Source organism: Chiloscyllium plagiosum, chromosome 27 (assembly GCF_004010195.1).
Source record: "Chiloscyllium plagiosum isolate BGI_BamShark_2017 chromosome 27, ASM401019v2, whole genome shotgun sequence".
In the NCBI taxonomy this organism is placed as follows: domain Eukaryota; kingdom Metazoa; phylum Chordata; class Chondrichthyes; order Orectolobiformes; family Hemiscylliidae; genus Chiloscyllium; species Chiloscyllium plagiosum.
This window is the reverse complement of record NC_057736.1, coordinates 31,118,703-31,144,247: the sequence shown is the minus strand read 5'-3', so window position 1 is coordinate 31,144,247 and position 25,545 is coordinate 31,118,703. Positions and strand designations below refer to the sequence as shown.

The 25,545-nt window shown below is 41.3% G+C and overlaps 1 protein-coding gene across 6 annotated transcripts in view; it reads left to right on the top strand.

Annotated features, from left to right (window-relative positions):
* The first annotated feature begins 418 nt into the window (after nucleotides 1-418).
* dlgap3 (discs, large (Drosophila) homolog-associated protein 3) overlaps nucleotides 419-25,545 on the top strand; it is a 694,237-nt gene continuing 669,110 nt past the window's right edge. For 4 of the 6 annotated variants that reach the window (XM_043717841.1, XM_043717840.1, XM_043717843.1 and 1 more), the window contains exons 1-2: nucleotides 419-826; nucleotides 20,444-20,517. The gene's annotated coding sequence lies outside the window, so the exon portion shown is untranslated. Of the gene's footprint in view, nucleotides 827-950; nucleotides 1,034-20,443; nucleotides 20,518-25,545 lie in introns of those variants that run through there. The other 2 variants (XM_043717839.1, XM_043717842.1) reach the window with 2 other exon arrangements.

Sequence of the window (25,545 nt, the reverse complement as noted above, 5' to 3'; positions counted from 1 at the left end):
TGATTCTGAACCAGCATTCTCAGAGCATGTTAATGTCTAGCAGCTTTAAAATCAAATACAAGAATTTCAAGAATTAAACTGCACAGAACAGGAAGGGTGCCACATGAATGTTAAAAAGGCAGAAGGTCAATCTAAAGAGCGAGAGGAAGAAAAAGAGGGTTAATTTTTTTCCCTTTAACCTAACTGATACTGGGTTCCAGGCTGCATGTGGGTCTTCCCTCTGCTCCCAGACCATCTCTATACAAGTGTCATGGTAACATTACTTGACAAATTGCTGGTCTAATCAATACATTAGACTTCATGGAACTATTAGCTGTCATGGAAATCCTGTGCACAGGAGAATGACCATATATGGCAGGCGGAGCAGCTGATGATGTTGCTAGAATCTGGAATGCCTGACTGACCTAGGAATGGATTCTGCAGCACACACAAAAAAATAAAGATTTTCCAGACGAGGTGAGCGGCAAATACGCCGGATATTATGCACCCGAGGGAGGACTGTATGCTTGCACCAATGTCTTAAGATTGCAGGTCTGTTGCTAAGGCGTCGGAGCTACCCTTAATGTACTCCTGCTTCCTTACATTTTGGGTGTCTGTTACAGTGAAGCATGGATCTCCGTTAACCCATCCCGCTGCAGTGCAGCAGCTGCAGAACTAATTGTCACCTAGTTGAAGTGAAACCATTCGGAGGTTAGGTGAGACCAATTTAGCAAGTCCCCCGAGGGTAGACTTGTTGTTTTACGCTCAGCGCCGCCGGCAGCTCTCCTCGCGGGGATGAAAGTGGAATTAAGGTTGTAATCGGAGGCAGGGAGTGTTCCACCACGAGGTAAGTACCAGTTTTCTCACTATGAAAAATCCTCGCTGTGGTACTCAGTCTCCCTCCCTCTCTCCTCACTAGCACTTCATAGTATTGTGCTGCAAATTCAATGATTATGAGCCCAGTGCTTTATTGCTATCGCATGCATTCAGCACTCAACCACCTTTCAAAGCAGCTATTTGGAGATGGAAGAGGCAATTCAAATGCAAAATCAAGGTAGGCTTGTGCGTTCAGTCTGCTTTGCCACTTGCTGTGCTGCTGTTTCATGAGTTTTATTCTTGTGAGGATGCAGGACGATCCTTAGTCTGATTAGTAGGGATGATTTAAGAGAAAACAGCCTCAAAGTAGCACCGTTGAAGGGATTTGCCTGCGTTATATTTGCTGCATTTGTTCCCTCAGTTTAGAGGCATTATCACAGCGCTGCATATCTGCAATTAAACATCAGCATTAAAAAAAACAGACCTTGAACTGCAGTCCTTATCTTCTAGATTTAAAGATACCATCAAACCGAAATGATCTCTTTTTAACCTGGAGATATTTTCATTTTGATAAGAGTCTGCTGAAAAGGAATTGTTGACACGTGTCCTGAATCAATGTATTGTTGGCAGGCATTGAAGTGTTTTTGAAGCTTATTATGACCCTCCTTTTATATTATCAAGTGAAAAGGGAGCAGAAGCAGATGATAATTTCCCCCAAATAACCCATTCTTATAGATCTACATGCCATAGTCTCCATATTGTGCCCCTGTTTGCTGCAATAACCAGAACATTCAATGGAGATATCAGTTTTGTGCACGAGCTTTTGAGAGATTTTATTAAGTTTCACGCTATTTTCCTGTTAGAATGGCTTGTTTTGTTTTGAAAATCCATCTTTATTTTTGTGGAAAGCGTCACTGGTGGATGGAGGTGTTTAGCTAGTTACAGCATGAAGCCAAAAATCTAAATGAAAATAATCTGAGCATTTGATTATCGGAACAAAAGATTACCAGCTTCTCCAATATGGAAGTGACATTAGTAAAGTGATGTATTATAATGAGATTGTCGCGCTTACTATCCACTTGGCTAGATTCTGATACTCCTCTTATTTACAAAATGAAGCCAAACTTCAAAATTAATAAGTATGGGAGAGCTGGAGATTCTTCGTCCTTCTACAGAATCTAGTTATCCTGCACAATTAACAATTCATTTTTGCCTCAGTGTGGAGCTTTTGGGCAAGCTTTGACCAGAATATAAAGCTTGCGCTGACAACCAGGGCTGTGTTGCCATTCAAGGAACTTCATATTACAGTGTAAACTTTTACAACATTGGGTGTGTACTGTTAAATCTGATGATGTTGAAGCTTAAACAGGAAAGATAAATTTATTGAGTTTTGTTGATGTTCACACTTAAATAGGAAAGATAAAATTACAGAGTTTTCTTGAGCTGATATTACTATGCCATCCTCAGGAAAATATTCTGAGAGATACTGCACATACCCATTCCTTTTAAGATGAAAACTGTTTATTTTCACTTCTCATTTGCCAAATCCAGCGCTGACAATATAAATTTTCACTTAAAACAATACTGCATCTTGAAAATGTGTTTGCAAATGTATTTATTTGCTTACTCACACAACACTAATGGTATAATTAGAAGGGAATCACTTGATTTTCAGAGAATTGCTTCAGGGAAGGACCTGTATTCCTAACTGCTGGAGAGATGGAGGAGAGATAAGGATTCTCCTTCAGGGAATTTCTGCCAAATACTGCACTGCATTAGATTACTACAGTCAGTTATTCCTCTCCTGATTCCACTGTGAACACCAGTGGTGCATATGGACAGGACTTTCAGGCCTTTTTTTTACTTTATTCTTTTGACTTCTATGTGAAGAGTGGAGCTGATTCTCTCCCCATTCCCCATGCCTCACTTTTGGACTTGTGCATCCCAGGATTGAAACTCCCAAGGGGTGGATTCTCAATGAACTACACAGAGGTGTAAATCCATCATTGTTGCTCAAAAACATTTTTGTAGAGACAGCCTGGTTTTTGTATCTGTTTTCTAACATTGGAAATCAGCAAAGTTTTGCTTCGAGTGAATTGGGACAAACAGCAGCACCTTAACAATTCCCTAATCTATTTAACCAAGATACCTGGCTCTGAAAGATTGGGGAAGAAACTATATAAATTTATATGTGCACGTGTGTATGATAATATCTAAAATTTTCCATGGTTTTGCAGAGTTCTAAGTGAGGCTGGGGTTAGATCAGATGTAATTGGTTCTCAAGTTCAAATTGCATACTGTCCTGGTTTTTAAACTTCTAATATAAATTTTACTATATTTATCATGGATTCTACCTATGTAAATTATTTAGATTATTGGAACTATTGCTTGACAATTTTACACAAAACAGTTTTTCAGTAGAAATATGGACAGGTCAGTTTTGCCATTATAAATATTCTAATGTCCAGAGACCTGAGCATATTATTAGAGGGATTTATATCCTTGAAGATAACTATGTTTTTTTCTGTAAAATATGCTTGATTCATTAAATTTGAAAACACAAAATTTCCACTTAAAATTAGAGTTTACTTCCATAGCTCCTGAAGGCTAGCATGGGGATTGTGATGTTTGATTAACCCACTACTTTCCAATGTAAAGCAGACAGCCCACTAATGGCATGTTGCTTGCAGACCATAATTGCATTGTGTAACCAGTGCTAAGTGTCTACACATCTCAGCAGAGAGCCCAAGGTTTTGAGCGAGTAGCATTTCTTGAAGGTAATCTGTACTAGCTAAAACCAGGTTCCCCACTTTTCGTTGTAGCTGGAGTAGGAGTTGTGGTTAAGATAGAAGAATGAAAGATGGGAGACAATAGGCCACAAGGGTTTGAATGCTGCACCCAAAGAAGAGAGGTGCCCTTTCGAAGACAGGGCCTCTCCAGATAGTTACCGAAAGGACAGAGAGCAGGTAGTTGGAGAGGTTCATGTCAGGAGTCAAACCTGAGGGTCTGAATATATTTCCACAAGTTCAGTGACCTTATGGTCAGGATCATTAACTGGATCTTCAAATGCCCAACTGCACAATCATTTTCAGATACTGTTTAACTCAGCTCAACCATTTCACACATCTACAACCACTTTCAAGCAGAACTCGTAACCTCACTTGAGATGTTACACCACATCCTGAACTCTCTAGTACTTTTGTGTGCCTCACACCCTCTTCTCGCAACTTGCACACACTGTCAGCTCTTGAATCAAGACTGCTACGATACCAAAACGTATTTTACAGCCCTCAGTTATACACTTCCCTCTTTTCAGAACAAGGTGAACAACTGGAGGGGCACTGAGAGCCAACTGGCTGAGGACAGGTGTATCTGTATGGTGTAAACAATGACCATTATTGGGGCACCTATTGCTGAGAATGTAGACAAAAGGGCACTGAAAGCATCGATGATGTCTGTATCTTTCATGCTAAATACCTAATCCTGTTTATCACATTTCCAATTACTTCCTCATCCCACTCTTTTTTCTGATTTTACAAGTTGAAGATTTTGTAAGCATATAATTCTTACATCTTAACCACCAGTCCACCACCCCCTAAATCACTGCAACACAAAGTGTTTTCCTCCCTATAGCTAGACAAGGGGTCCACTCTGACCAGGCAGTGGTGGACCAGCACTGACAAGAACTCAGCACTGTCACTTGGTCTAAAACATCCGGCCATGCACACCGATACTGACACATAATTTAGAAGCTTGCATTGGAGCAGGATTTGTTGCCATTGAGTGACCTGATGTGAGGAGAGGAGGCAAAGATAACTTAAGTGTCAGCTTCTTGGAAGGTGAGATTACACTAATGTTCTGCTACAGCACACTCTGATGAGTGCTTTGTGAGAATAGAAGAAGACTGACAGATAGACACTGTTAAATGATTGGTGCCTTGAGAAGCCTATGGTCAATTTTAAGTAGCATAGATGAATCTAGCATAAATTTGACATAGGATTTATTGCAGAATCTGGAATCTAACCTCCCAAAATGGAAGTAAAGACCGATTTTTGCTTCCTGTGCTGAAGCACTGACATCTTGTACGCTGTTCTTTGCTAAGGCTTAAATAGGAGAGCTTGACATGGGTACCCTTGGCAGATTAGCCTCCTGCTGAGAGTACCGCTCCTTTCCCCACTCCTATCCAGTAGCTTCTACCAATCTGTAAACCCTTTGCACATTTTTTCAAGTCATTCTGCGTTACAAGCTAAAGGCTTTCTAGTTTCCTGTGTCTGGGAATAACTGGATTTTTGAAGGTTTTGAAGTGAACGTGAAACTTTGTCAGTATGCGTCACACTATTCTTTTAAGGCTTCTGAAACAAATTTAGAAGTTTCCAGACAAATGCAGATTTGAAGCAACTGTTGGAAGAAATCAACTAGCAACTACTATCCTGTAAGCTATTGATGATCAGGTTTAAATAATGCTGGTGGAAGTGTTTCTTGCTGTTTGAATGTGTGTGTTCAACTGATCTAGGTTAATTGTGCATCAGCTGGAGTGTTGTGATCCAAAATGGCAGTGCTGGGCATAGCTGCACATGTGCTAATGCCCTGCTGAATGGCACCTCACACAAATTGTACCACATGAGTGTCTCATATGCCACTTACGGACCTTTTAAAATAACACTCAGACAATGAATGTTCATTTTGTGCTGCATTGCTTTTGTATTCTATCAACATTTTTATTTTCAGTTCATATATCTACTACAATCAAATTGCCTATAAAAACATGGCTTGCAGCAATTACTTCCTCCCACCAGCTCTGAAATGCCTCCGTTTTGTGTTCCCTGCTCTTCAGACAGTATGGCAGATAATTACCTATGCTTTAACCTTTCTATAACTGTTTCCCAAATTGCTTTTAGTTACTATTTACTAATTTGAAACCATCAAAATATTATTTTAAAATAAGGACAGAATATTTAAATTTATGCTGCATTACGTGTACAGGCTCTGACAGAATTATCCCTCACCCTCTGACCCCACATTTTAACAGGAAGAAAACATTTGCACTTTCCGTGTCCTGAGGCTGTGGGGCATGCTAATTTTTGATTAAAAAGTTGTCCTGTTGGAGAGATGATATCACAAACTGATCTTAGTTTATTTATAAATGAATCCTACCCTTTTTAGTAACATTTTTGTTTCACACCTTTTTTCTCTAACTTTGGCTCCCTCTGACTTATAACATGTATTCAGAAAAGAGATAAGGGATCTTTTCACAGGGCATCAAGCTATTCAATAAGACGTGTATGAAAAAGGCTGAGTGTGTTTGCAGCTTTCCAATGCTCACTATTCCATTAATCATTTCATTCACCTTACGCTGCTCTGTTACTGCTTATAATTCAAAGGGATTGAAAGGAGACAGAGCAGAAAATAATCTTTTTCTTGGTGAATCATACATTAAAATAACACTACAAACTAACTTAACACAACAACCCCCGCATGCAATACTGTGGTTGCAAGAGCTGATTAGAGACAGTGAATTCTATAGCAAGCAAGTTGCCTCTTGACTCCCTAAAACCTTTCCACCATCCACAAGGCACAGTGCGCAAGTGTGATGGAATATTCTCCACTTGCCTGGATAAGTCAAGCCCCAATAACACTCGGGAAGCTCAAAACCACCATCCAGGACAAAGCACCCTGTTTGATCAGCACCCTATCACCAGCTTTAAACATTCCCTTCCTCCATCACTAATGCGCAATTGCAGCAGTGTGTCCATTTACAAAATGCAGTGCAACAACTCATCAAGACTCCTTAATCAGCACTTTCCAAACCTTCTAACCTTTGCCATCCAGAAAGACAAGGGCAGCAGACGTGTGGGAACACCACCATCTGCGAGTTCTCTCCAGTTGTGCAGCATCCAGTCTGGGATATATCTTACCATTTCATTACTTTGAGCCAAAGTCCTAGATTCTTTCCTCTTTACTATTATTGAAGGTGTCCTACACCTAAAGGATAATAATCATTCAAGAGGGCACTTCACCATCATGTAGGGGAGATCAGGAAAGTATAGCAGATTTCCTTCCCTAAAGGACGGCAGTTGACCAGATGGGTTTCAATGAAAATTAATAGTTTTGGATCAACATTACTGAGACTGGTGTTCAACTCTAGACCGATTATTGGGAATAGATAACTTTTAGAATTTTGCATCCAGAATTAGGCTTTGGGCTACTAAACACGACTTGTTGGCAGGCTTGGTTTGGAATTGTTATGACCAGTCCCAGAGTGAGGTTTCCCAGCTCCAGGTTCCAGAGGGTGTACCCCAAGCTATTAAGTCCCTAGGTAAGGAGAGATGAACTGGCTCCTATTCTTTTTCCACCCATTGTTGCAACGTGGTTAGTTTGAAATGGCCCGAGTGGATGTCTTTCTTCCAGACCAAAATTTATTTTTTTAAAGAATCCAATTTAACCAGACTTTCCTAAATCAACATAGTGAGCTTATTAAATACCACATGCACAAAGTGGTAAATATACTTTCTGATTTTAAAAAATAAGAGATAGGCCCAAACTGATACTTTGTTTGAAAAATGAAACACAGATCAGTCTCTGAATGGTTTGGGAATAGCGAGTGGTTGCACATAGCAGTGGACATTACCTTGAGAATTGACATTGCTAATTGAACTGTTCAGTTTTGAGATTCTTCATTTTGTGTTTGATTCCTCTTTCTTTAAAATTGGTTTGCGGCACTGAGTGAGAGAACCTTTTTTGTCTGTTTGCTAGCTGGATGACCTCCAAAACTTGGATTCAATGAGGTCTTCACTTGTAACACTAGTAATTAGGGGATAGCTCTTTAATTGTGAGCTTTATGGAATAGTAATGCTCAGATGCAGTAATACAGAGCAGTAGACTTCACATTGGCTTTTGAACCCCAGCCCTTGCATATTCTTGTAAAGTGAACACAATTGTGTATTTGGGGAGGCGATGGTCTAGTGGTACTGTTAATCCAGAGACACAAGTAATGTTTCAGAAATGTAAGTTCAAATCCCACCATGGCAAGATAGTGGAATTTGAATTGAATAGAAATCTGGAACTAAAACTCTAATGATAACTATGAAACCATTCTTGATTGTCATAGAAATACAACTGGCTCACTAATGCCTTTTAGGGAAGGAAACTGCTGTCCTTACCTAGGCTGACTTACATATGACTCCAGACTAACTTTAACTGTCATGTGAAATGGCCTGGTGAGTCACTCAGTTCTAACAAAGGAAGAAATGAATGAGACTGGATGGAGCACCTTACATTGTCTAAATCACCGGAAATGACAACAGTAATCACAGTATATCCTGCAGTGTCCTCCTTAATTTAGGCAAAATTTAGAGAGAGCTGTATCACAGATTAGTCAGGCAGCCTAATAGTCATGCCATGGAATCATATCTTTTGCATATTGTTGTATTCATCACAATCGCCATCCCTATGTGTGCTATCCCACAGACCAAACAGAAGTAGTGGCATAGTTGGGAGAGGTTGCTCTTGAAGTCCTCATTATTGAGTCCAGATCGCTTGCGTTCTCAAAGCCCCAGGGCTGACAACAGCAATGAATCCTTCTCCTGCTGGTTACCATGTATTGACTAATGAGTTGGTCTATGTTGAACACCTTTTTCAAGGAGCACTGAGTGGCAGGGGCACAGAATGTGCTGTAGGTGGGTAGGTGTAGGCTGGGTAGCACCACTACTGACCAAGTTGGTTGAGTCCCAAAGGACATATCTGCTAGATTGAAGTCTATGGCAAGTGGTGAAGGAGCCAACAAGAGAGGAAAACATATTTTACCTCATCTTTACCAAGCTGTTTACTGCAAGTGCATCTGCTGATGACAGCATTGGCAAGAGTGACCACCACCATATCCAGTGTGTTGTGTGGCACTATTGCTGTACAGATCTAGAAACTCAAGATGGGCATCCATGAGGTGCTGTGGGCCAACAGCGGCAGAAGGATTGTCCAACACAGGCTGCAACCTCATGGCCTGACATCTCTCCCATTTCACCATTACCATCAAGCCTAGGGATTATCCCTGGTACAATGAAGAATGCAAGTGGAAATTCAGGATAAATGAGATGTCAACTTTGTTAAGCTACTTGAGTTCTCAACAGCATAAGGAGCAAGAGATCAGCAATTCCACTACCAGCAGTTCAGATGTAAGCTCTGTAGTCTGACAGTAAATGGTGATGGACAATTAAATGACCCATTGGAGAAGAAGGCTCCACAAATATCGCTATCCTCAATGATGGGGAGGCCAGTACATCAGTGCATAAGATAAGGCTAAAGCATTTGGAACAACCTTCAGCCAGAGGTGCTGAGTGACTGATCCATCTTGGCCTCCTCTGGAGGTCCTCTGCATCCTGTGCTGTTGGCAGTCTTCAACCAATTCAATTCACTTTGTGATGTCAAGAAATTGATGGAGGTACTGGATATTGCAAGAGCACTGGACTGTGATACCATTCCACCAAAAGTACTGAAGCCGAGAGCTCCAGAATCTAGCCAATTTGTTCCAGTACAACGACAACACTGGCATCTACCTAACAATGTGGAATATTGTTCAGGTATGTCCTATACAGAAAAAGGAGGACTAATCGAATCCAGCCATTTACTGCCCCATCAGTCTACTCTCAGGCATCAGTAGTGATGGGAGGTATCATCAGCAGCCCTATGAAGTAGCACCTGCTCAGCAGTAACAAGCTCACTGACATCCAGTTTGGGCTACACCAAGGCCACTTAGCTCTTGACTTCATTACTGCCTTGGTTTAAGCATAGGTAAAAGCTGAATACCCAGAGGTGAGGTAACATCAAGGATGCATTTCAGAGTCACATCAAGGAGCCCGAGCAAAAATGGAATGAATGGGAATCAGGTGGGGGAGAATCAAGTGGGTGGTCGGGTGGCACAGTGGTTAGCACTGCTTCCTTACAGCTCAGGGACCTGGGTTTGATTCCAGTCTCGGGCAACTGTCTGTGTGGAGTTTGCACAGTCTCCGCGTAGTTGCTCCAGTTTCCTCCCATAATCCAAAAATTTGCAGCTAGGTGAGGTTGGCCATGCTAAATTGCCCATTGTGTTCAGGCATGTGTTGGCTAGGTGCACCAGTCAGGAGAAATGTAGAGTAATAGGGTACGGGAACGGATCTATGGGATACTCTTCAGAGGGTCAGTGTGAACTTGTCGGGCCAAATGGCCTGTTCCACACATAGGGATTCATTGAAACTCTTCCCTGGCTGGAGTCTTTCCTGATACTGTGGTTGTTGGATGTTCGTCTCTTTTGCTTGAAGAATCTCCACAGGCATCTTGAGGCTAGTGTCCCAGAAATCTTCAGCTGCTTCATCAATGAGCACCCCTCTATCATAACTTCAGAACTGGCACTGTTCACTATTCTCTAATTGTCGGCACAATTACAACTTTATATACTGAATTACTACATGTTCAAATGAAGCAAGGCCTGGGCTGACAAGTGATGATTAAAATTTGTGGCATACAGGTGTCAGGCAATGACTGTCTATTGCCAACAAGAGACAATTAACCATTATCCCTTGATTCAATTGTATTAATATCTCTGGGAAAAGGACATGGAAGCAAAAGCACTTGGGGAAATACAGAAGAGGAGATGCTGAACCTCTTAAAATGCAAAAAGGTGAATAAATCCCCAGGACCTGATCAGATATATCCCAGAACTTAGTGGGAAGTTAAGAAAGTGATTGCTGGGCCCCTAACTGAAGAAGGGCTTATGCCCGAAACGTCGATTCTCCTGTTCCTTGGATGCTGCCTGACCTGCTGCGCTTTTCCAGCAACACATTTTCAGCCCTAGCTGAGATATTTGTATCATTGATAGCCATAGATGAGGTGCAGGGAGCCTGGAGGTTAGCTAATATGGTGCCATTATTTAAGAGAGGCGGTAAGGAAAAGCTAGGGAACTATAGACCGGTGAGCCTGCCATCAGTAAGTTGTTGGAGGGGATTCTGAGGGACAGGACTTAATACATTTCAAAAGGCAAAGATGGATTAGGGATAGTCAACATGGACTTGTGCATGAGAATCAAGTCTCACTAATTTGATTAATTGTTTGAAGAGATGACAATGAGGATTGATGAAGGTGGAGCAGTAGACGTCTGTACGGACTTCAGTAAGGCATTCCACAAGGTTCCAAATGGTTAGCAAAGTTAAATCATATAGAATCCAGGGAGAGCTAGCCAATTCGATACAAAATTGGTTTGAAGGTAGGGATGGAGAATGGTGGTGGAGGGTTGTTTTTTGGACCAGAGGCCTGTGACCAGGGGTGTGCCACAGGGTACTGGGAACCATTGTTTTTTTGTCATTTATATAAATGATATTGAATGTGAGCATAGGAAGTATGGTTAGTAAGCTTGCAGATGCCACCAAGATAGGTGATGTAGTAGGCAGTGAAGAAGGTTTCTTTCAGAGTACAACAAGGCCTTGACCAGATGGATAAACGGTCTGAGGAGTGGCAGATAGAGTTTAACTTAGATAAATGTGAGGTATTGGATTCTGGTAAGGCAGATCAGGGCAGGCCCTAGGAGTAAATGGCTGCAGATGCTGGAATCAGCACTGAAATCTGTACTGAAAACAAAAATGCTACAAATCACAGCAGGTTGGGCCGCATCTGTGGAGAGAGAGCAAGCTAACGTTTCGAGTCTAAATGACTCTTCATCAGAGCAGGACTTATATCGTTAAAGATAGGACCCTGGAGATTGTTGCCAAACAAAGAGCTTTAGGAGTGCAGGTGCACAGTTACTTGAAAGTTGAGTCACCACAGGTAGAAGCTGAATAGTCTGTGACCTTTTTTCCCTGGAGTATTGGAGACTGAGGGGTGACCTTATGAGGTTTATAAAATCATGAGGGTCATGGACAGGATGAACCATAACAGCCCTGGCTTGAGGAAGTCACAGTTTGTTGCACAGACTGTTGGGCATTTTCAGCCGGGTTCTGTGCTTTCCAACAATGAGTGAAGATTTTAATGTTGGCCCTTTTACAGCAAAATTTAATGAACTCTTTACCCAGGTGAATAGAACTCAATTATCAGTAACAAATGGAAGAAGACAAGGCAGTGAAGAAGGCATTTGGCACATTTGCCTTTATTGGTAAGTGCATTGAGTATAGGAGTTGGGATGCCATGTTGCAGCTGTATAGAACATTGAGGCCACTTTTAGAATACTGCATTCAGTTTGTTCTTCCTGCTATAGGAAAAATGTTGTTAAACTTGAAAGGATGCAGAAAAGCTTTACAAGGATGTTGCCAGAATTGGAGCATTTGAACTATAGCTAGAGGCTGAATAGACTAGGACTTTGTCCCCTGCAGCAAGTGTGAGGGGTGACCTTCAGAAGATTTATAAAATTATGAGGGGCATGGATAGGGTGAACAGCCAAGTTCTTTTTCCTCGGATAGGGGAGTTAAAAACTAGAGGGCATAGGTTAAAGGAGAGAGGGGAAAGATTTAAAAAGCACCTGAGAGACAGCTTTTTCATGCCAACGGTTTTGTGTGTACGAATGAGCTGCCAGAGGAACGGGTGGAGATGCATATAGCAATTAAGTGGATACATGAGGGATATGAGCAAAATGCTGGCAAATGGGACTGGATTATTTTAGGAAAGCTGGTTGGCATGGATGATTTGGACTGAAGGGTCTGTTTCTGTGCTGTATGACTCTATGACTCTGTGGCATCGAATTCCCCACTATCAATATCCTAGGGGATACCATTTATCAGAAAATGAAATGGATCAGCCATATAAATGCAATGGCTACACAAGGTGATGAGAGGCTTGGAATCTTGCAGTGAGTAACTCCAACTTCCCAAAACCTGTCCAAGGTATAAGCCAGGAGTGTGATGGATGGATGGAGTCCAACCACACTCAAAGCTTGGCGTCACTAGGACCAAAGCAGCCTACATGATTGATTTGCACCACATCCACAAACGTACAATGCTTCCATCATTGATTCTCAGGTGCAGATGTGTGTACTGTCGACCAAATGCACTTCAGAAATTCACCACGTCTCCTTTAGCAGTACCTTCCAAACCCAGGACCACTTCCATCTGGAAGGGCAAGAGCAACAGATACATGGGAGTACCAGCACCTGCAAGTTCCTGTCTGAGCTCCTCGCCATCCTGACGTGGAAATATATTGCTGTTCTCTCACTGTCAATGAGTCAAAATCTTGCACCACTCTCACGTGTTGTGGGTCTACCTACACTAAAAGGACCTCAGTGCCTCAAGAAGGCAATTGAGCCCTAGTTGTCCTTAAGGTGGCGATGGGCAATGAATGCTGTCACAGCCAGGAATGTCCACATCCCATGAATGACTATAAATAATTTTGAGACATTAACCAGAGATGGCTCTCTGTTGAGCAGAGGGCTCAGTCCTTTGTTACCTTTGTAATCTGAAAGAGATAACAATCCAGTCTGCTTTCAAGTTTCTTTGATACCTCTTTAGCTGTTGCATCCCACTGGTAAACACTATGTTTTCCAGAAATTACACCTGCAGTTATTTTGTCTCTGTAGTAGTCCTCCACTAAGAAACACATTTTGGAATAAAGGCTAGAGATGCATATAGTTCTTCAACCATGTTATGAATTTCTTAGAGTCTTAGAATCCCTACAGTGTGGAAACAGGCCCTTCAGCCCAACAAGTCCACACCAACCCTCCAAAGAGTAACCCACCCTGACCCATTCCCCTACCCTATATTTACCCCTGACTAATGCAACTAACCTACACATCCTTGAACACCACGGGCAAATTAGCATGTCCAATTCACCTAACCTGCATGTCTTTGGATTGTGGGAGGAAACCCATGCAGATACAGGGAGAATGTGCAGACTCCACACAAGCAGTCACCTGAGGCTGAAATCAAACTCAGGTCCCTGGCACTGTGAGGCAGCAGTGCTAACCACTGTGCCACCCTAAAGCAAGGGCAAACACATACCCTGCAAGTGTGAACCCACGACTTGCAAATTCCAAGGAAGCACCCGGTCAGTGTGGGCATTGAACCCACAACCTTGGCATTATTAACAGCATGCACTAACCATCTGAGCTAACCGACCTACTGACTTTATTGGCATGACAGAATTCTTATGGATTTTAAAATCAGTTATTTGTGCTTTCTTTCTCCTGTCCATAAACTTTTTTTGTAAATGGACTTGTTTTAGAATTGTTTGCTCTGTATACAGGAATGTGATTTGTGAGCGATATCCAAATAATGTCATAGAGTCAGAGATGTACAGCGCAGCAATAGGTCCTTTGGTCAAACTCGTCCATGCCGACCAGATATCCTAAATTAATCTAGTCCTAATTGCCAGCGTTTGGCTCATATTCTTCAAAACCGTTCCTGCTCATATACCCATCCAGGTGTCCTTGACTCCTGAAGCTGATACAATGTCTGAAAACAGAGCGCCCCATTCAATACAACCATAATTAGACAGTGAAGAGACCTTCCTCAAGAGGATCACTTTTCCTGCCACTGCTTAAATCTTCCTGAAGTATTTGTAAAATTCATAGACTGAGCATAAAAGTATCATGGAGAGCGGTAACAGACTTAGTTTGAGGAAGTCGCAATTTGTTGCACAGACTTTGGTGTCTGTTGGGTATTTCAGCTGGGTTCTGTGCTCTGTCCAACACTGAATGAAAATTTTAATGTTGGCCCTTTTACAGCAAAATTTAATGAACTCTTTACCCAGGTGCATAGAACTCAATTATCAGTAACACATAGAAGAAATTTGCCCAAGATTCTGTACAAATAGTCATAGAAAAAAAAACATTTGACTGTATTCCAGTTGCAGAACAACTAGAGTAGGCCATTCAACTCCGTAATTATTTCATCATTCAATGGGATTGTGGTTACTTTGCAATCTAAGACCACGTATCTGTCTTTGCCACATGCACTACAATTTTAGATGAAAAATCTGTCAAATTAAAAAAAAACAATTAATCTGGCACTCAGTGTCACTTTTGAAAGAGAATACCAAAGTTCTTCCACTCTTCTTTTCGAAGTGCCCTTTAAGTAAGTGGAGAAGTGACTTCTCTATTGCTACAGCAACTAACAAAGAATGTTGGTCTTGTACAGCAGCTTTAGGAGTCACTGTCTGCAAAGCGAGCATTCCTTTCAATAGTTTGACAGGAAAGAGAGCTTGAACTGTATCTAGTTTCATTCCTGTAGTTTCTGGCTTCAGATTATGGGTCTGATTCTGATAGTGTGATTTTTTATGTTGTGGTGTTGGGCATAGACTACTTGATGGAGAGCTAGCAGGACCTGCCTTGTCTCTTTTCTGGACCATGAGCCAGTTGATCCCTGTGAAGCCAACAGTGGGTCTTTCATTCAAAACCCAACCCTACGGGCAGAGGGTCTTGTACTCATCAGGACTAGGATGCAGAAAACCAGGTTTTGAGAAGGGACATCAGTTTTTCACAACATAAAAAGAAGGCTGTTCTTGGTTGGGCCATTGTTAGCGAGGAGAAGGTGAGGACTGCAGATGCTGGAGATCAGAGTCGAAAATTGTGGTGCTGGAAAAGCACAGCAAATCAGGCAGCACCCGTGGAGCAGGAGACTCGAAGTTTCAAGTATAAGCCCTTCATCAGGAATGTGGGGTGGGGATGGGGGGGCTGCTAGATAAATAGGAGAGAGGGGTGTGGCTGACGGGAAGGTAACTGGGGAGGTGATAGGTAGATGCAGATGGGGGTGATGGTGATAAATCTGTGGGGAGGGTGGAGCGGATAGATGGGAAGGAAGATGGACAGGTAGGACAGTTCAAGAGGGCAGTGCAAGTGTCTTTTTCTAATTCCACCCCTCCGTTCCCGGCATAATCAAAGGACAAAGAACAAAGAAAATTACAGCACAGGAACAGGCCCTTCAACCCTCCAAACCTGCGCTTGTCCAGATCCTGTATCTAAACCTGTCACCTATTTTCTAAGGATCTGTATCCTTCTGCTCCCTGCCCATTCATGTATCTGTCTAGATACATCTTAAATTATGCTACTGTGCCCGCCTATACCACCTCCGCTGGCAATGTGTTCCAGGCATCCACTGCCCTCTGCGTAAAGAACTTTCCACGTATATCTCTCTTAAACCTTCCCGCTCACCTTGAACTCGTGACCCCTAGTAATTGAGTCCCCCACTCAGGGAAAAAGCTTCTTGCTATCTCCCCCTCTATACCTCTCATGAATTTATAGACCTCAATCAGGTCACCCCTCAACCTCCATCTTTCTAATGAAAATAATTTTAATCTACTCAACCTCTCTTCATAGCTAGCACCCTCCATACCAAGCAACATTCTGGTGAACCTCTTCTGCACCCTCTCCAAAGCATCCATATCCTTTTGGTAATGTGGTGACCAAAACTGTACGCACTTTTCCAAATGTGGCTGAAGAAAGTCCTGTACAATTGTAACATGATCTGCCAATATTTGTACACAATATCCCGTCCGATGAAGGAATGTATGCCATTTTCCTTCTTAACCACTCTATCGACTTGCATTGCCACCTTCAGGGTACAATGGATCTGAACACCCAGATCTCTCTGTACATCAATTTTCCCAGGGCTTTTCAATTTACCATATATTTCGCTCTAGAATTGGATCTTCCAAAATGCATCACCTTGCATTTGCCCAGATTGAACTCAATCTGCCATTTCTCTGCCCAATCTCCAATCCATCTATATTTTGCTGCAATCTCTGACAGTCTCCTTCACTGTCTGTTACTCCACCTATCTTAGTGTCATTGACAAACTTGCTAATCAGACCACCTATACCTTCCACCAGATTATTTATGTATTTCACAAACAACAGTGGTCCCAGCATGGATCCCTGTGGAACACCACTGGTCACTTTTCTTCATTTTGAGAAACTCCCTTCTACTACTACTCTCTGTGTCCTGTTGCCTACCCAGTTCTCTATCCATCTAGCTAGTACACCCTGGACCCCATGCGACTTTCCTTTCTCCATCAGCCTACCATGGGGAACCTTATCAAAAGCTTTACTGAACTCCATGTATATGACATCTACAGCCCTTCCCTCATCAATCAAATTTGTCACTTCCTCAAATCATTTGATTAAGTTGGTAGGACATGACCTTCCCTGCACAAAACCATGCTGGCTATCACTGATAAGTCCATTTTCTTCCAAATGGGAATAGATCCTATCCCTCAGTATCTTCTCTAGCAGTTTTCCTACTACTGAAGTCAGGCTCACAGATCTATATTTACCTGGATTATCCCTGCTACCTCTCTTAAATGAGTGGCCAACATTAGCAATTCTCCAGTCCTGTGGCACCTCACCCATGTACAAGGATGCTGCAAAGATATCTGTCAAGGCTCCATCTATTTCCTCTCACGCTTCTCTCATTACAGCGCAGCACAGGCCCTTCGGCCCTCTCAGTAACCTGGGATAGATCCCATCTGGACCTAGTGACTTGTCCACCTTAATGCCTTTTCAAATACCCAACACTTGCTCCCTCCTTATGCCGACTCGACCTAGAGTAATCAAGCATCTATCCCTAACCTCAACATCCGTCATGTCCCTCTCCTTGGTGAATACTGATGCATAGTACTCATTAAGAATCTCACCCATTTTATCTGACTCCATGCATAACTTTCCTCCTTTGACCTTAAGTGGGCTAACCCTTTCTCTAGTTACCGTCTTGCTCTCTATAAATGAACAAAAGGCTTTGGGATTTTCCTTAACACTGTTTGCTAAAGATATTTCATGACCCCTTTTAGCCCCCTTAATTCCTTGGTTCAGATTGGTCCGACTTTCCCGATATTCTTCCAAAGCTCCATCTGTTTTCAGTTGCCTAGACCTTATGTATGTTTCCTGTTCCTCTAAGGTAGTTTCACAATTTCATCTGTCATCCATTCTTCCAAAATCTTGCCATTTATATCCCTCATTTTCTCAGAGACAAGTCTGTTCTGTACTCTAATCAACCTCGCTTTAAAAGCCTCCCAATTATCAAATGTGGATTTACTCTCAAACAGCTGCTTCCAATCCACATTCCTTAGCTCCTGCCAAACTTTGCTATAGTTGGCCTTCCCATAATTTAACACTCTTCCTTTAGGACCACTCTCGTTTTTGTCAATGAGTATTCTAAAACTTACTGAATTGTGATTGCTATTCTCAAAGTAATCCCCTACTGAAACTTCAACCATCTGGCCAGGTTCATTTCCCAACACCAGGTCCAATATGGCCCCTTCCCATGTTGGACTACTGCTCTAGAAAACTCTGCTGGATGCTCCTTACAAATTCTGCTTCTAAGTGAATTCCAGTCAATGTTGGGAAAATTAAAAATCTCCCATCAGAACCGCCCTGTTGTTCCTACATCTTTCCATAATCTGTCGACATATTTGTACCTCTATTTCATGCTCGATGTTGGGAGGCCTGTAGTACAGCCCCAACATTGTTATTGCACCCTCCCTATTTCTGAGCTCTGACCATGTTGCCTCACTGCTCGAGTCCTCCATAGCGCTCTCCTTCAGCAGTGCTGTGATATCCTCTCTGCCTAATAATGCAATTCCTCCACTCCTTTTACCTCCTTCTCTATTCTGCCTGAAGCATCTATATCCTGGGCCCAAATCCATCAGTTCACTCACCTTCCCAGAGTGCAATTCGACCACTTCCACCCAGCTCCACTGCCGCAATGAAGGCCCAACGTCCTGGCGGTAAGTATTTATAGCCTTTACTCACCTCCCCAGAGTGGTCTAATTCAGCTCCGCTGCTGAATCCAATTTTTGGTGTCATCCACAAACATACTAACCATACCTCCTAAATTCTCTTCCAAATCGTTTTTATAAATATCAAACAAAAGTGGACCCAATACCGATCCCTGTGGGACACTGCCGGTCACAAGCCTCCCGTCTGAAAAATAGCCCTCCAACACCACCGTCTGTCTCCTACTGTCAGGTCAATTATGTATCCAATTGGCAAGCTCTCCCCGAATCCCATTTAATCTAACTGTATTAATTAATCTACCATGTGGAACCAAGGCTTCTCTGTTCATATCATGTCTATATAAACAATATCTACTGTTCTGCCCTCATAAATCTTTTTGGTTATTTCCTCAAAACTCTCAATCAAATTTTGTGAGATATGATTTCCCATGTACAAAGCCATGCTGATTATTCCTAACCAGTCCTTGCCTCTCCAAATACACGTAAAAACTATCTTTCAGAATCCCCTCCAAGAACTTACTCACCACCAATGTGAGACTTACAGGTCTCAAGTTCCGAGGCTTCTCCTTACAGCATTTCTTAAATAAAGGCACAACGTTAGCCTTACTCCAGTCCTCTGGCACCTCACCTGAGTTCATAGATGATACTCTTGCTATATTTCTACGAGGGCTCTCGCAAGTTCTTCCTTCTCACAATGTCCTGGGATACATTTGATCAGGTCCTGGAAATGTATGTTTTCTAAGACCTCCAGCACTTCCTCTTTGGTAATGTGAACTGTTTTCAAAACATCAATATTTTTTCCCCAATTCTCTAGCCTCCAATTCTTTCTCCATTGAAGCAAAATATTCATTTAATATTCTGAGGTTCAACACATAGATGACCTTGTTGATCTTTAAGAGGTCCATTCTTTGCCTAGCTGCTCTTAATGTATTTGTAGAATCTCTTTGGATTATCCTAAACTTTATTTCATATCTCTTTTTCTAAAACAAAACAAGTTCACTAACATACAGAGGGTAGCAGTGAACTTTTGGTACAGCTGACACAAACAGATGTTAGAGTTGGCTTACACAGAAGGCAAAAAACAGACTGCTGCTCAATGTAAGTTCCAAACAATGCTAGTGTATTGCCAACTACCAGTCTATCAAAGCAGGCTTACACCTTTTTAACAATGCAGACCAGCAACACTGAAATCAAGAAAATAAAATTCTATAAGTAATCCAAGTGCCATTTCTAAACTGACCTCACTTTATGCTGTGTCATGTCATATTGTAATCATTGCTAATGCTGTCGTTTCCTGAGTTGACAGCTCTGATTAGAACTTTCATGCTGTGCACACATTTTTAATACACAACAAGCAATGCATATTATTTACTGTAGACCCTGCATCTGATGTCAGTAGGATATCCTATTCACAGATGAACTGACTGAAACATCTGGGTCAAATTATGTCAGCATCTTCAGGACTTCGGCCAAATTTATCATCATGTGCACCCTTCTGGTCTCCATGTAATGAAAATGGCATTGAATCAATAGACAGAGTGCAGAAACGAAATGCAAGTTTGCTTTTTGAATTAAGAGAATGTAACTATTGGATATGACTGTCAGCCTAGGGCATTTTTTTCTCCAGGAAAAGCAAGTTACTAAGATGCCTTTGTAAATGGATTTAATAGGGTAGGTTTTGGAGCAATCAATCTTAACTACACAATATTTATGATCCTTATTAATAAATCCCAGCAAGAAATTCAGGAGAAATTGCTTTATTCAGGACGTGATAAGAGTGTTAACCTCACTATCATGCAGTGTTGTTGAGGCAAATACAAAAGATGCATTAATTAGGAAGCTTAGGAAGGCATTGATGGGATGAGGTGAGATAAAGTAGGGAGGAAGGGGATTGGATGATGCATAAAAACCTTTCAGGCTGAATGACCCTGTTTATGTGCTGTAAATTTCATCAAATATTGTGGTTTTTGCAGAAATCTTGGGCTCTACAGAACTGGAAAATTGAATAGCTCTCCATCTGCTCCTATTCATATTTTGGGATACATCTGTGAGTATGATGATGACCTACTGTCTGTACCTGATTCCATTTTATTAGACAGGCACTCCATTGGATTAAGAGACTGCATGGTATCTATATAAAGTTGCCTGATGTAATAAAGTGTCTGATTTGGATGTGTTGCTACTCACACTGGGAATACTTCTAACTAGTTAATTGTTTGAAATAGATTCAAGTCCAAAATAATAGAAATGCACTGAGAGACCAACTGGCTTTTTATCTGAAGCCATCACTAAACTCTTCCCCTGCACTAATACAATCCAATTAAAGTAAATATTCACTCCAAATAGTATCTGTAGTATCATTGTTTGTCACAATCTGCTCTTGGCTCTATGATGTTTAATGGAGTAAGTTGTCTGCTGACAACAGTAGAGGAGCCAGTCCTTGAACATGGCAAAGCTCCATCATTTATGTAGGAGCCAATACTTGAAAACCCAGACAAGCAGTTTGAGTGATGGAATATCTATTTTCACATAGAATTACTTAGAATTTTAAAGCATAAAAATGACCATTTGATCCAATGGTTCAGTCTTTATATGCTTCATATGAATCTTCTCCCTTTCTGTCACCTTTGCATCACTTTAATTCTTTTCCACCTCATGTACTTATCTCTTAAATGCACCAGTAAAATAGACTGTATCCTTTTGATAGGTAAAAGTATTCATTTTAGATGTAATGGGATTTTGCATAGAACTGTAGAGGCTAATGGGTGACCTTATAGAAATTATAAAATCATTAGGGGTATAGATAAGGTGAATAGCAAAGGCCTTTTCCCTAATGTAGGGGAGTTCAAAACTATGGTATGAGTTTGCATCCAGGAGGATATTTTATCTGAATCAGCAATGCTTATAAGTATGTAAGTTAACTCGCTGAGCTTGAAGGTTTGTTTTCAGATGTTTTGTCACCATGACTAGGTAACATCATCAGTGAGAATCTCCGATGAAGTGCTGGTGGTATGTCCCACGTCTCTATTTATAGGTCTTGTATAAAGAGGTGAGACATGCCACCAGCACTTTATCAGAGATTCTCACTGACGATGTTACCTAGTCATGGTGATAAAACATCTGAAAACAAACCTTCAAGTTCAGCGAATTAACTTACGTACTTACCATCAACCTGAGCTACAAATCTTCTCAAAGACCTTAAATGCTTATGTTATTTCCTGATATAAAAATTACCTGAGTGATGACATTGTAGTTTTGAAGTATCCAATAGATGATTAATACAACAAGCTATTGTGTACAAAATACATTGCTTAGGTACATATGTGTTATTTAGCTCAGATAATACAAGGGTTCAGAAAAGATTTGGCAGGATTTTACTGGGAATGGAGGGTTTGAGTTAGAAAAATAGTCTGGATAGGCTGGGGCCTTTTTCACTGCAACTGTAGAGGCTAACGGGTGACCTTATAGAAATTATAAAATCATTAGGGGTATAGATAAGGTAAATAGCAAAGGCCTTTTCCCTAATGTAGGGGAGTTCAAAACTATGGGTATATTTTTAAGGTGAGAGGTGAAAGGTTTTAAAAGGACATGTAGGTCAACTTTTTTACACAAAGAGTGGTTAGTGTGTGGAATGAATTGCCAGAGGAAGTGGTGGAAGCAGGTACAGTTACAACATTTAAAAAACATTTGGATGAGTACATGAATAAGAAAGACTTGGTGGGATATAGGTCAGACGCAGACAAGTGGGACTAGTTTAGTATAAGATCATGGTCAATGTGGTCTAGTTGGACTGAAGGGTCTGTTTCCATGCTATATGACAAAGGAGCATGTTTCCAGTAGAGTGTCATGCCTCAAGTGATCCAAATGACGGAGCATGTGGCCTTCGTACAAATCAAGTTACATGCTACAACACAATCACAAAACCATGAGCATGGCTTTTAAAGGTATACTGACTAGGAAACATAACACAACAGGAGAAAATCTGCCTCTACATCGGGACATGTATATTTCAGAAAAAAGAGCCAGACTGTTCCTGCTGTTTATATTTCAACATAAGTCACCACCTTCCAGACAATATGGGAGAAAGCTGGGCATGGTATTGTGGTGTTGGTGAATAGTTGAAAAGACCTTCACCTGCCATTCCTGGAATTTGTTGCTATGTCAATTCTATAAAAGAGTCTATGCCACAGACAAGTGTGTTCCTTTTGCAGTTCCACTGTGCCTATTTGGTACCTTCTGAAGCACACGTGCTGTTGTGAGAGATATTCTTTTAAAACAAACATCATTTTATAATAGTGGATAAATCCCCTGGACTTGATCAGGCATATCTCACAGCTTAATGGAAAGCTGGGGAAGAGACTGCTGGGCCTCTTGCTGAGTTCCTTGCAGCATCTAATAGCCATGGGTGAGGTGCCAATAAACTGGAGATTGGCAAATGTGGTGCCATTATTTAAGAAAGGTAATAAGGAAAATCCAACGAACTATAGATTTGTGGGCCTGATGTCAGTGGTGGGTAAGTTTGTGGAGGGGATTCTAAGGGACCGGATTTACATTCATTTGGAAAGGCAAGGACTGATTAGGGAAAGTCAGCAAGGAGTTGTGCGCGAGAAATCATGTCTCTAATTTGAGGGAGATGTTTGAAGAAGTGGTGAAGAAAGTTTAAGGCAGAGTGGTTCACATTATCTACATGGACTTCAGTAAGGCATTCAACAAGGTTCTGCATGTTAGACAGGTTAGCGTGGTCAGATCACATGGAATCTGGGGAACTAGCCAATTGGATACAAAATTGGCTTGAAGGTAGGAGACAGAGGGTGGTATTGGAGGATTTTTTTTGGACTGGAGGCATGTGACCGGGGGTGTGCCGCAAGGATCAGTGTTGGCTGCACTGCCTCTCATCATTTACAAAAATGATTTGGGTGTGAATCTAGGAGGTATGGTTAGTAAGTTTGCAAATGACTCCAAAATAGATGGTGGAAAAGACAATGAGGAAGGTTATCTCAGAGTACAACAGGACCTTGATAAGATGGGCCAGTGGTCTAAGGAGTAACAGATGGAGTTTAATTTAGATAAATGTGCGGGGTTGCATTTTGATAAGGCAAATCAGGGCAGGACTTAAACAATTAATGGTAGGGTCCTGGGGAGTGTTGCGAAACAAAGGAACTGCAGGGGTGAGATGCACTATTCCAAGAAAGTGGAGTCACAGGTAGTCAGGGTGGTGAAAAAGGTGTTTGGAATTTTTGCCATCATTGGTCAGTGCACTGAGTATAGGAGTTGGGAGGTCATGTTGCAGTTGTACAGGACATTGGTTAGGCCACTTTTAGAATACAGCATTCAGTTCTGGTCTCCCTGCTATCAGAAAGAAGTTGTGAAACTTGAAGGGGTTCAGAAAAGGTTTACAAGGATGTTGCCGAGATTGGAAGGTTTGAGTTAAAGGTAGAGGTTGAATAGGCGGGGGCAGTTTTCCCTGGAGCATCGGAGGCTGAGAAGTGACCTTTTAAGAGGTTTATAAAATCATGAGGGGCATGGATGGGGTGAATGGCTATGGTCTTTTTCCCAGGGTAGGGAAGTCCAAAATTGGAGGGCATAGGTTTAGGTTGAGAGAGGAAGGTTTTAAAAGGAACCTGAGGGGAAATGTTTTCAAGCAGAGGGTAGCATGTGTATGGGATGAGCTGCCTGGGGATGTGGTGGAGGTGGCTACAATTACAACATCTAAAAGGTATCTCAATGGGTAGATGAATAGGAAGGGTTTAAAGAGATAAGGGTCAAATGCTGGCAAATGTGACTTGATCAGTTTAGGATATCTGGTTGGCCTGGACAAGTTAGACTGAAAGGTCTGTTTCCGTGCTGTGTAACTCTGACTCTATTATATCCATTAGCATGCTCATTATTTGGGGAATGACTTTCTAGCTTATGGTTTGTATGTTTGGAACCTTTTTGGTTCTGATTTGCTGCACATCTGCTTTGAGGTGATCAAGAGCAGACTGAATAGTTGGGGAGTGTGCTTGAAGTAAACATGATACCATCTAGAGCTACAAGCCAAGTGCATGACTTTAACAAGCTGCAATGTGTGACGAAACAAAAAAAAGTGATATTTATAAATGTCTTTGAAATAGGTGTCTAAGAAAAATGTAATTTTGCTGGAAAATATTCTTTCTGTCAGATCAAATGATTTTTTTTTCATATGCATTTAATGATGAGTAAATGCAATGGTAGTTTTGAGATAAGTCATTTCTGAGAATTATACTTAGTGTGTGGATTATTACTTAACTAGAAAGCTCTCCATGGTCTTGTGCATTAAATATTTCACACCCATTTTGTTTTAGTTCTGGCAGAAAAGGTTTGTTGATTTTATATTTAGAATTCTACAATAGGTTTGTTAATAGTTTTTTACAATTGACAGGGAAAGTTTCCAATGATTTTGTTGCGGATAGTCAAGAAATGGATCCGCAGAGTTTACGGCACAGCCCAAAGGTGATGGTGGTGCACCCATCACTGTGCAATGCTATCAGTATTACTGAAGCAAATATCATATAACTGATGTTGAATATTACCTGACATATTTGTACTGAAAGGTGCAGACCACAAAGATATAATCTCATTTACGAGCCATCTCATAAATGTAAGATGCACGTAACATTTTAATTATTTTTTATTCTAACTTACTTCCCTAGAACTCTTTAATCAGGTTACAACCCTTACTATATTACTGAAATGGTTCTTATCAAAATCACAAATGATATCCTACATGACTATGACAAAGACAAACTATTACCAAACAACCTCTTCCTACTTGGTCTTCTTTGCTCTTTGGACATAGTTGACAACACCATTCGTAAGGTTTGCAGTGTGGCTCATCTGTGCATGCTCGGACCCACATATATTTTCACAAAAGATCCCATATGTCAGAAACTGCACCAGACTTTGAGGGACAGACATTCCCTGGTGCATTCATTATGGCAATGCCTTGACAAATCAGTATTGACTTGCCTGGTTTGAATTTAAGCAAAAGTTTAAAGTTTCCTTGGAAAAATCACCATGGTAACCCTTCTGCTAATCAGGATCCCCTTGCTAACCA